The sequence below is a fragment of the Zea mays genome, chromosome 5, assembly GCF_902167145.1.
Source record: "Zea mays cultivar B73 chromosome 5, Zm-B73-REFERENCE-NAM-5.0, whole genome shotgun sequence".
NCBI classification, from domain to species: Eukaryota; Viridiplantae; Streptophyta; class Magnoliopsida; order Poales; family Poaceae; genus Zea; species Zea mays.
In genome coordinates this window covers 217672946-217686084 of record NC_050100.1, presented here as the reverse complement: position 1 = coordinate 217686084, position 13139 = coordinate 217672946, and the positions used below count along the sequence as shown (strand labels likewise).

The following is a 13139-nucleotide window of genomic DNA, read 5'->3' as shown; positions in this document are numbered from 1 at the left end:
CGCGCGTGCGGTAATGCGTCAGCCGAGCGGGCCCAAGTGTCAGCGACCCAAGGCAAAGAGTGTGGGGCAGGTGTTTGGCGTAGGCGCGCGTACCGGTGCGTGGGTCCCGCGTGGCAGAGAATCGTGAGCACGCGGTGGAGCAGTTTTGGTTGGGCCAGCGCGAGGAAATTGCCCCAAATGGGTCGAATTGGACACCGCAGGCCCAGTTAGACACTTCCCTCATTTTTCTTTTCCTTTTCTTTTATTCCTTTTTCTTTCCTATTTTTGAATCTCAATTGAATTTCAAATTTGTGGTGAACTTGTACTCAAATTTCTGAGTATATGATTTGAATAAATTATTGTGGAATAAATTTATCTATTTATAAATTTATTTTTGTATTGTATAGTATTTTCTCTTTCCTTCTTTATTTCAAACCCTAATTCTCAATTTAGGATTCAAACTTCATCTCGAGTCATTGTTTTATTTCTACTAGCATTATTATTGTTATTATTTTAATGCACAAGCAAACAAAAACTCCAAAGGATGCACAAGTTATTTGAGTGTCTTTTGTTATTTATTCTTGCTAAGTAGGGTGTCCGCATGAAATGATGAACATAGATGACTCACACACACACATATATATATAAAGGGATGAAATTTCTCTTTTCTCTATTTTTCTTACAAAGTGGGTATTACACAAGTTGCCCATAGTGGGAAATAAAAAATGCCATCTTCCTTGCAGAGGAAAACTGGTTCTAAACTACCTATGTCTTCAGTTGACCATACTTCATTGCAATGTACCTTAGAAGAGATCATTTTTCCTGCTCAGCCAATCCTCCATGTCTAATATTATCCATTGCCCGGACAAAGTTTCCTTTACTACATGGGCATACCATGCACACTGTGCTCATATAGAAGATTACTAAACAGCTTCAGCTACCATCGACCATTTAAACAAGCAGCTATTATGAAGCTATAAATGCACAGTTTACGACTTTTGTTTCTTTGCGATGTCCACACCTAACACGATACAATGAGCAATTTATTTGTAAACTCGCTGTTCTTCACTCCGACAGGGATACCGGGCCAACCGTTGATGTTGTTCTTTGGGGCGAGCGGGCCACAGCTTTCCCAGCTGAACAGGTCCATAGGGACAGTGGATCCTCACTACAGATCATAATATTTGTTGGCACTCTCGTGAGGAGCTACGCTGGTAAGTCTACTACATCCCTTTGGTTGCACTGCTAATACGCATGAGCATCTGAAAGGTTCCATTGTATTTTAGATAATGTGTCTTTATCGGGAGGATCATCATGCAAGTGGTACATAAACGCACCGGTCCCGGAAGTAAACGCTCTCAGAGCTAGTAACTTACTCATCCTGGGTTTTCAGACATACAATTTTTAGTCGTCTTTCTCACCAAATTTGATTACTGTCATTTGTAAGCTGGCGTGGGTAAACAGTGCTGAAACCAACCACCACCCTGTCATTTGGGATCAGGGCAAAGCAGATGCTGAGAGTACAGTAATTGGCTAATTGCAGTTCCTGAACATAAGAAGCTCAAGGATATTAAGTACCTCCATCCTTTTGAAAATAATGTGAGGTCCCACTACTCGGCTAAACCTTGCAGACCTAAGGTTTATCACAGGTTCATAACTGTTCACTTCAATTACATTGTTTACAGAAGAATGAATGGCTTGTCATCGTAAAGGTGCTCAAGATTGATAGCTCATGGTGGTACAACGCATGCAAAAAATGCCTTAGGACAACCAAACCGCACGATGACACATACAAGTGCACCAATAATTCCTATGACAACATAGGATCGCCTACCCCAAGGTCAGCTCTTATACGTCTCTCCCCGTTTTTGTTAAGGTCCTGCTAGACACCTTCTATTTAAATCTAAAAATGTTAACTCATACGCGTTCCAAACTAAACACACTGTGAGCATGATAGACACAGACCAACTTTACCCCTTTCAGTTGCATATTGCAATTTGCAAGTAAATAATAAAAAAGATGTAAAAATCATCATACACATTTCATATTTGGCTTTGATTCTTGAACCCATTGGTAACAGCAATGCAAAGATTCATAGATACCCAGCTGATGTCAGGGATGTAAATATGCCCTAGAAATTCGTTTGAGGTATGCACAACATTAAAACAGGGGCAATAGCCTTGTGTAAGGGTTTCCTTACCAATCAAGTAGATAGTAGATATGGCTACTTGATTTCCAACTACCACCACAAAAGTTGCTATGATGGATATTGTCCGGTATGTGGCTTATGCAGTTAGAGTATCTTAGCTTTAGTGAAGTTTAGTGCGCAACACATTAACATACCTTACATCTGTGAGATAGGCCTATGCCAGTTTGTGCAAGTGTGCTTGTTCTGGTGATATAGCTGGAAGAAAAGCCATGAAAGCAAACTATGGCAACTAAAGGAGACATTTAGTGTCTAGGCCAAAATTTAGAACTAAATTGAACTAAGGGTTTCACCGTCTACAGATTTCATGATTTGTGATGTCCAACAATCAAACCACTCTGTGCAGGTACAAGATATCCCTCACCGCTGAAGACGATACTGACACCGTCGAGTTTATCTTCTTTGGACGAATGGCGCAGCGCCTTATAAAAAAATGTGGACGCCCTCATCTCGACTAATCCACCCGGTTTCATTCCAAGAGAAATTACAAATCTAAGTCTTTCGAGTGGAATGTTAGCTTCACCGAAAGCACAATTATTTAAAGCAGTGTTTCCTTCCAAGTGAATGCTATAAACGCAGAAATTGATGGTGGCAACATACTTCCAACTACACCGTCCTCACAGCCATCATCGACCATACTTTCGCAAGGTAAAGCTTATCGTATCTGTTTAGTCGAGCTATGTATGTTAGTTTGTGCCAAGTTAGGAATGAAACTGTTGGAGACTTGTTCTCAAATGCTTCGAATTAAGAACAAGGCAACATAAAAAGTGTTAAATGTTAAAGTCCTTCGTCCTTCAAGACATTATGTCCCTTCGGATATAATGAATTCCGGACGAAGGTTACGAAGGAAGAGACCTTCGTAAGCTTGACAGATGATGAAGGAGAATACATATATGAAATACAAATAATAATACAGATATTATTATCAACTTATTTTTATTTTGCATTATCAAATTCATAATAACAAATTATAAATGTACCTTCGAATTGACGAAAGGTAAAGGTACAGGCGTGATGCGAAAAGCAAATGCCAAGTCAGCATGAACAGTACGGGAGTCCTGTTCATCTATTTATAGGCACAGGACGCAGCCCGTGGAGAATTACATTAATGCCCTTTACATTTATCAATAACTCTATAGTGATTCTTCGAGGTCTAATTTGGCTTTTCATCATATAAGTTTGTTCCCCTTTTCTGCTGTCATACCGAAGCTTTTTCTGCGCATAGCTTCGTGATCATCTTATCCTTCGTCATAATCGCCTTCCGTCCTACTCAAGCTTCGTCTTGACCATACTTCTTGTATACTCGTGACCCGATTCCGAAGATACCTGTTCACATATTTCACTTGGAAAACATTGTCAAATCATGTTTTTGAGGACCTTCGGAAGCCGAAGGCCCCCAACAATAGCCCCTCGCAATATTAATTTGCTGGAATGATAAATTCATATTGCGACATGGACGAAGGCTTTAAGCCGAAGGTCCGAAAAAACACCTTCCCTTTGTTAGAATAGCAACAGTCTTTGACAAGCGGGACCCTCCAGTTTTCAACGCACTAGATGTATAAATAAGATCTCACCACCAGTTTATTTGGTACGCTCCCTTGCCATCTACTTTTACTCACCCAACTTTTAGCCTGCGCGCAACAACACTTGCTTGGCTTTTTAAATTTTTAAGCTTCGGTTTCGAGAGCACTTTCTCAGCGTTTGCGAAGATGTCTGAAGATAAGAAAGCTGTTGGTGATTCAAAGCTAAGCCTTTCTGAGGAAATGCATCTGGGCTTTCTTGAATCAATATCAAAGACTAATACAGAGAAGATTACTAGGGAGATTTTGGAGGGTTTATCTGAAGATACTGGTGACAGTGACAATTATGATGTGGATAGTGGTGGTGAAGATTCCGAAGATCGACCTTGGCGACCAAGCCATGCGGTTTTTGGTAAATCCAGTATTAAAGAAAATCATCTTGTCAATATGAGGGGCAGATATTTTCGGGACTTGTCTGTTGTGAGGGCTGACGAAGGAGAGAAGACTTGTCCGACTCCCGAGGAAAATGAAGTCGTGATATTCCGAAGCTTCTTAAAGGCTGGACTGCGATTTCCCTTGAGCAATTTTGTCGTGGAAATACTGAAGATATTTGAAATCTACCTTCACCAACTTACCCCCGAAGCAATCATAAGGATGAACATCTTTGTGTGGGCCGTGAGGAGCCAAGGTTTGGAACCTAATGCAAAAAGCTTCTGCAACATACATGAGCTATTGTATGAGACAAAACCCTGGGGTAAAGAGCAGTATCACAACAATTTTGGCTGCTACAGCTTCGGCGCCCGGTCTGGGTCAAGCTGCCCCATGCCAACCTTTCGAAAGAGGTGGCCCGGCGACTGGATGACGGAATGGTTTTATGTGAAAAATGACTTGAAATCACGGGAAGATATTAAAGGTATCATTATGCGCCCTATCTGGCAACGCTTCGGCCTCCGGAAGCCGAAGGTGGAAATGAATGAAGCAGCCGAAGAATGCCAGAGAGCCTTCGGCGTTGTTTGCTCTTTTATTGGGACAAGGGATTTGGTCCAAGAACACATTGCTTTCAGAGTATGGCCACTTGTGGAAAAGTGGGAAATGCCGAAGGAGACCATTAAAGAAACTGACGAAGGTGGACTAGTCAGGCTAAAATACACATTCAAATACGGAGATAAGTTCGTTGAGCCAGATGATGACTGGTTGAAAAGTATTGAGGCCATAAGTGACGAATTGCTTGGGGTATACTCAAAGGCCGAAGATATTACATTATCAGCAGCCTTCGGAGGCCGAAAGAAGAAGAGACTCAACCGAGTATTTGATGCAATTGGGTTTGTTTACCCCGACTATCGTTATCCAACGCGGGGTCAAAAAAGAAAGAATACATCTTCTGCGAAGGAAACTGCTTCAGCCGCTCCTAGCGAGCCGGCGCCGATGAGGAAAAGGGTAAAGGTTCTCACACACCGGCCACGTTATATTGAACCGACCACAGTGCCTGAGTTTATCGGTGAGACCTCTTCGGCCACCGAAGCTAAAGAACCAACTCCACTGTCAAAAATCGAAGAGCTGGCCGAAGTGCCAGCAACAGAAAAACAGAAGAACCGAGGACTGAAGAAACAAAGACATCAGAAGTTTTAAGTCCTTCAGCAAAAATTGAGGCAGCAAAAAGCCAAAAGGGTCCAACAGTGACCCCAAAAAGAAAAAGGATGGTTAATGTGCTGGATGTTTTGGAGACAATTAAGTCTTCAAGCACAACTCCAAAGAAAATTGTTGAAACTTCCGAAGTGCATACTGAAGCCTTTGCTGCCAAAGCTTCAAAGCAACAATCTGAAACTGAAGTTGGGCCTTCAGAGCCCACCAAGGTAAAATCTTTGGAAGCCGAAGAAACAAAAATGGCAGAGCCAATTTTGGTTGAAGAAACTGGCACTGCTGCCCCCGAAGCATCCTCCAAAGCCCTCGATTATATTGTACGACATGCTTTGGGAAAAAGATTATCTGAAGAAGAGATTTTTGAAGCTAATCACTATGCCCGAGAACTGAAGTATCCAAAGGGGGCCTTAGTATTCAATGGCACAGACGAAGATGACTTCTTATACTGTCTCCTAGATAACAAAGAATTATCCGTCTGCCGGGAGATGGCTAGAAGTATGGGGTTCCCGAAGCTTGAAGCTGGCCTCTGCGCTATGACAAAGGACGATCTTGCAGATAGCCTCACATATAATAGTCTGAAGGTATGAAAATTGTATATTTGGAAATTTATAATTTTTGAATTATTCTTTTATTCTTATACTAATTCTTTTCATATAGGGTTTAATACTTAGCAACGCTTTGAGAGCGCAAAGGAATGCTGAAGACGAGAGCTATAATATTGCTTTCAACAACCTACGAACATAGGTTATTAAGCTGAGGAACGAAGCTTTGGAAAAAGATAAAATTCTGCTTACATTGGTGGATAAGATAAAGGAAGACGAAGCTACTTATAAAGCTCAAGCTGAGGCTCAGAAGCACGAAATCGAGGATCTTCGGAAACAGTTAGCCAGAGCTAAAGAAGAACACATACTTGAAGAGACGAAACGAGAACTTAGCGATCAATGGGCAAATCATTTAGAAGGAAACGTTGAAGAGCTTCGTGCATCCAAGAAAAGGTGCTATGACAAATCTATAGAATGCGCTAAGAAAATAAAAACTTGCTTCGCCAGCGTTGGCGCATTCTCGAGCGAGGAAAACTTCATAAGGGGTAACCCCGAAGGCCCGATTGAATGGATCAATCACGAAGCTAAGGCCTTTGAGGAAATTTTGAATAGCCGCGGAGACATATGTGCCTTTTCGGGTGCCAGGGGGATTGCTACTATTTTGGAGAGGAAAGGCTGTGAGCATGTGAAATCTTTGGCACAATCCGAAACTGCCTTATCCTCCGAAGATATAAAAGACCCCTCGGCCGAAGCAAGCATGGTTGGTGGAAAATTTTTCACCGACATCTGGGACAATGGTGGCCGGGAAATGGCCCAAGAAATTATTTAAAAAAGCGAAAAAGGCATTCATGATGCTAGAAAAGTAGCAGAGGCCGCTGAGAAAAGCGCAGAGCCCGAAGGGCAAATAGGTATTAACTAGTGGTTTTTGACTCTTTGTTGTAATTTTTTGATTTCGAACTTGTTCATGGTTTGTAATAGTAATAAATTCGTATCTACTCTTCCCTCAGAAACTGCTGAGTCATCTGTGGGCCCCCACACGAAGGGGATGACGAAATTAGACAAATGGCCGAAGCCATCATGGATAGAGTTGTTGATCAGCTTCTAAACGAAGCTGCAGAAGTAGTCTTAAGGGAAGATTAGATGTTGTTGCAAAAACATTTAGAATGTAATGTTTGTTGAGAATCATGTGTAATATTGTGTAACTTAGGATGTAATATATTAGTTGTTTATAGTTCTATTCTTTCGATGCATGAAACATTATATACATATCGTTTTTGAGCCTTCGGCGAAAAAACACCTCCCCTTCTTTTCATGCTTCGTAAATAATATCCGTGTTCTCATAAAATCAGTAGCCAATCCTCGTAAAATCAATAATCAATAAATCTTTCCATTTCAGGGTTTGACGAAGATATAACTCTTCAATGGCTATTGTTTGTGCCGTGTCAGTATTTCTTCAAAACGATCTTCGAATATCAATATTGAGACCCCCTTCTTGCGTTGTTGATGCACTATGATGTATGATGTTATGCTATGCAAATGATGTAATGATGTGATGTTATGCAAAATGATATTTGCCGAAGGTCGACATTTATTTTTCACTGTAAGCCTCCCTTAGGAGCTTCTTCGCCTTTTACTTCAGCGGAATCAGCGTTTATTTTTTGCTGTAAGCCTCCCTTAGGAGCTTCTTCGCCTTTTACTTCAGCGGAATCAGTGTTTATTTTTCGCTGTAAGCCTCCCTTAGGAGCTTCTTCGCCTTTTACTTTCAGCGGAATCAGCGTTTATTTTTCACTGCAAGCTCTGCATTCCCTTCGGAACGACTTTTGAGCAGAAAACTTACACTACGCTCCCTTAGGAACGACTTTTGAGCAGAAAACTTACACTGCGCTCCCTTAGGAACGACTTTTTGTTGCTTCGAAGAAATCGCACTGCATTCCTTAGAACAAATTTTTGATAATTCAAAGGTCCTCCTTACCACCATAAATTCTTATGCTTTGGCAACTTAAGCCTATGGAGAAGGTATATTTCTCTTATGGTAAAAAGCGAAACTGCTACAAGAGATTGAAAAACGATAAAAAGCACTTAAACTTCCCATAATTGTTCCTTATTAAAAAGAAAGTAAGACTGAAATGCGAAAATGCGAAAAGCTGCTGTCGAGGTAGGATATTTGTCAGTAAATATGCTTTGACTCTGGCACAGTGCTATTGACTGTGCGAGCTTTGGACTCCTCTCTAAAGTCCCGCTGAAGGTGAATGTGCTAACTCCCTTCTGGCTGCTGACCTCGTTGCGTTGGTGGTGGCGGTGGAGGCTGTTGCCAAGATGCTTGGGGTTGACTTGCCGAAGCAACAGAAGCTGCAGGGTGGTTGCCTACATATTCTGGAATGTAAGGCAAATGGTACGAAGCAGTATGCATGACTTGCTTCGGCTGACTCTGTTGTGCTGCAGCTTCTGCTATCTCCTTTTGCTTCTGGATGGTAACATGGCACATCCTGGTGGTATGGCCCTTGTCTTCACCACAGAATAGGCAGTAAATTTTTCTTGGCTGATCCCCAAACCTTCCCCCGAAGCCCCTAGCGCCTCTGCCCCTTGGCGCTGGCGGTCGGAAAGAGCTTTGCTGCTGCCCCAAAGCTTGCGAGGAGTACTGTGGCCTTTGCTGTTGACTCCCTCTGTCATCACTTTGAGTAGAGTTGTGAATTGACCTGACGTGCCTCGGATGGAATCTTCCTCTGAAACCCCTGGTCATTTCAGAGAATCTGAATGCTTCCTCCCTTCTTTGGCGAAAATCATTGTCAGCTCGAATATACTCGTCCATCTTCTGGAGCAGCTTCTCCAAAGTTTGAGGAGGCTTTCTGGCAAAGTACTGAGCTGAAGGTCCTGGCCAAAGCCCCGTGATCATGGCCTCAATGACAATTTCATTAGGCACTGTTGGTGCCTGTGCCCTTAGACGCAGGAACCTTCAGACATATGCCTGAAGGTATTCTTCTTGGTCCTGGGTGCACTGGAATAAAGCTTGAGCAGTGACTGGCTTCGTTTGAAACCCTTGGAAGCTGGTTATCAACATGTCCTTGAGCTTTTGCCATGAGGTGATTGTCCCTGGCCGAAGAGAGGAGTACCAGGTTTGTGCAACACTCCTGACAGCCATGACGAAAGACTTTGCCATGACCGCCGTGTTGCCACCATACGAAGATATGGTTGCTTCATAGCTCATCAAGAATTGCTTCAGGTCTGAATGACCGTCGTACATGGGGAGCTGGGGTGGCTTGTAAGACTGTGGCCAAGGTGTAGCCTGCAGTTCTGTTGACAGAGGAGAAGTATCATCAAAAGCAAAATTCCCATGATGGAAATCTTCATACCAGTCGTCCTCGTTGTAGAAGCCCTCCTGATGAAGCTCTCTGCGCGGAGGCCTTCGGTTCTGGTCATCTTGAGCAAGATGACGAACTTCTTCAGAGGCTTTGTCTATCTGCCTTTGTAGGTCAGCTAGACGAGCCATCTTTTCCTTCTTCCGTTGGACCTGTTGATGGAGCATCTCCAAGTTTTGGATTTCTTGATCCAAGTCATCCTCCGGAAGCGTTGGACTGGTGGCCTTCCTCTTCTGGCTTCGGGCCTCCCTGAGAGAGAGGACATCCTGATTGGGATCCAGCGGCTGTAGAGTGGCAGCCCCTGTGGCTGAAGCTTTCTTCGGCGGCATGACGAAGGTGATGCTTGCCGAAGATGTTCAAAACTCAAAAAATGGACGTGAGTTCACCGGAGGTGGGCGCCAATGTTGGAGACTTGTTCTCAAATGCTTCGAATTAAGAACAAGGCAACATAAAAAGTGTTAAATGTTAAAGTCCTTCGTCCTTCAAGACATTATGTCCCTTCGGATATAATGAATTCTGGACGAAGGTTACGAAGGAAGAGACCTTCGTAAGCTCGACAGATGATGAAGGAGAATACATATATGAAATACGAATAATAATACAGATATTATTATCAACTTATTTTTATTTTGCAATATCAAATTCATAATAACAAATTATAAATGTACCTTCGAATTGACGAAAGGTAAAGGTACAGGCGTGATGCGAAAAGCAAATGCCAAGTCAGCATGAACAGTACGGGAGTCCTGTTCATCTATTTATAGGCACAGGACGCAGCCCGTGGAGAATTACATTAATGCCCTTTACATTTATCAATAACTCTATAGTGATTCTTCGAGGTCTAATTTGGCTTTTCATCATATAAGTCGGTTCCCCTTTTCTGCTGTAATACCGAAGCTTTTTCTGCGCATAGCTTCGTGATCATCTTATCCTTCGTCATGATCGCCTTCCGTCCTACTCAAGCTTCGTCTTGACGATACTTCTTGTATACTCGTGACCCGATTCCGAAGATACCTGTTCACATATTTCACTTGGAAAACATTGTCAAATCATGTTTTTGAGGACCTTCGGAATCCAAAGGCCCCCAACAGAAACTAACGCTTTGTTTTCTCTGCTTGTTTATTTCCATTCTGTTCTACCTGTATATGACGGGTCACCTAAGGCTAAAACGACACAGACTGTAGAGTCTGCCGGATATACACAAATTGGCACTGTGCTCACCTGAAACTAGGCAACCTTACAAAAAAAGTACAAAAAATTCCTGAAACTACGCTGATTGAAACTAAACTGGTCAAATTGAGTAATGATTTGTGCATATGGAAAAAGCACTAAACTTTTACACTACAAACATGCTGCACAAACTACACCACAAATTCAACAGAACATATGTGTCGGGGACCATAATTAGGGGTACCCTCAAGACTCCTAATCTCAGCTGGTAACCCCCATCGGCACAAAGCTGCAAAGGCCTGATGGGTGCGATTAAGTCAAGGATTGGTCCACTCAAGAGACATGATCTCGCCTCGCCCGAGCCTAGCCTCGGGCAAGGGCAGCCGACCCTGGAGGATTTACGTCTCGCCCGAGGACCCCCTCCAGCAACCGACACACCTTCGGCTCGCCCAAGGCCCAGACTTCACCAAGAAGCAACCTTGGCAAAGCCGCCACGCCGACCGACCGTATCGCAGGAGCCTTTAATGCAAAGGTGACCTGACACCTTATCCTGACGCGCGCCCTTCAGTCGGCAGAGCCGAAGTGACCACAGTCACTTCGCCGCTCCACTATCCGGCCTGACAAGAGGACAGCGCCGCCTATGCCGCTCCGACTGCTGTGCCACTCGGCAGAGTGAGGCTGACAGTAGCCAAGTCTGGCCTCAGGCGCCATAGGAAACTCCGCTTCGCCCTACCCAGGGCTCGGACTCGGGCTCAGCCCTGGAAGACGACAAACTCCGCATCGCCCGACCCCAGGGCTCGGATTCGGGCTCGGCCCCGGAAGACGACGAACTCCGCATCGCCCGACCCCAGGGCTCGGACTCGGGCTCGGCCCCGTAAGACGATGAACTCCGCCTCGCCCGACCCAGGGCTCGGACTCGGGCTCGGCCCCGGAAGACGACGAACTCCGCCTCGCCCGACCCAGGGCTTGGACTCGGGCTCAGCCCCGGAAGACGACGAACTCCGCATCGCCCGACCCCAGGGCATAGACTCGGGCTCAGCCCCGGAAGACGACGAACTCCGCATCGCCCGACCCCAGGGCTCGGACTCGGGCTCAGCCCCGGAAGACGATGAACTCCGCATCGCCCGACCCCAGGGCTCGGACTCGGGCTCGGCCCCGGAAGACGACGAACTCCGCCTCGCCTGACCCCAGGGCTCGGACTCAGCCCTGACCTCAGCCGACAGTCTCCGCCTCGCCCGACCCAGGGGCTCGGACTCGACCTCAGCCTCGGAAGACAGACTCGACCTCGACCTCGGAGGAGCCTCCGCCTCGCCCAACCCGGGGCTCGGACCGACCACGTCACAGGAGGCGCCATCATTACCTTACCCCAAGCTAACTCAGGCTACGGGGAACAAGACCGGCGTCCCATCTGGCTCGCCCCGATAAACAAGTAATGATGGCGCCCCGCATGCTCCATGCCGACGGCGGCTCTCAGCCCCCTTACGGAAGCAAGGAGACGTCAGCAAAGACTCGACAGCCCCAACAGCTGTCCTTCCACCAGGCTCCAGGGCTCCTCCGACGGCCACGACACCACACGAACCGGGTGCCAAAACCTCTCTGGCTGCCACGACGGCATGTACTTAGGGCGCTAGCTCTTCTCCGCTAGACACGTTAGCACACTGCTACACCCCCCATTGTACACCTGGATCCTCTCCTTACGCCTATAAAAGGAAGGTCCAGGGCCCTCTTACAGAGGGTGGGCCGTGCGGGGAAGGACGGGACGGCGCTCGCGTAAGCCTCTCGCTCCCTCCTGCATGGACGCTTGTAACCCCCTACTGCAAGCGCACCCGACCTGGGCGCGGGACAAACACGAAGGCCGCGAGTTTTCCCCTTTTACGCCTGTCTCCCTCCGGCTTCTTCCCCCTTCGTGCTCCGTCTCGTGCCGACCCATCTGGGCTGGGGCACGCGGCGACAATTTACTCGTCGGTCCAGGGACCCCCCGGGGTCGAAACGCCGACAGTTGGCGCACCAGGTAGGGGCCTGCTGCGTGTTGACGAACAGCTTCCCGTCAAGCTCCAGATGGGTAGTCTCCAGCAACCTTTCCAGCCTGGGACGATGCACCGTTTCGGGAGTCTTGAGTTCATGTCCCTCGACGGCAGCTACGACATGATACTCCTTCCCCCGCCGCGCGACAGCGACAATGGCGGCCGACAATACGACGGAACCGACGACGTCTTCCCCACGTGGCGGAAGAGTGACATTCGAGCTTGTCCCGTCCCCTCCCCCACCAACGGAGGAGGAGGCGAGGCAACCAAGGCCAAGTAGAGGCGGCATCTCGTTGGCTGTCGAGCGAGTCGACGGCGCCGGCGGCCCAGCGGGGGGCACGTCGGGCATCGACCTCGCGTCTGAGACGAAGACGAGCGCCGTCTCCCCGCAACACGCCAACTCCAAGCAAACAGATGACGCCAGCACACTCGCAAAGGACTTGCTGGGCGTCACCCTCGTACCTGAGACGACGGTGCAGTCTGCCCCTGACGCGACTTCATCACCGCCCGTCGACCAAGAGGTACCGACCAACTCCCATCTCGTGCCTTTTGGATTCAGCCTCGACCCACCAAGCGACTTCGCTTCGGTGGACGCTCTCATAGAGGCGAGTCCAAACCCTCTGGGGTATTGTATGCGGTCACCCTGGGACCGGCTGACGGCCGTCTCGACCTACGGGCCCTCGGGTTCCGAGGAAGATGAC

The 13139-nt window shown here is 46.6% G+C and overlaps 1 pseudogene; it reads left to right on the top strand.

The window, feature by feature from the left end:
• LOC103628867 (uncharacterized) overlaps positions 1–13139 on the top strand; it is a 62305-nt pseudogene that overhangs the window by 36160 nt on the left and 13006 nt on the right.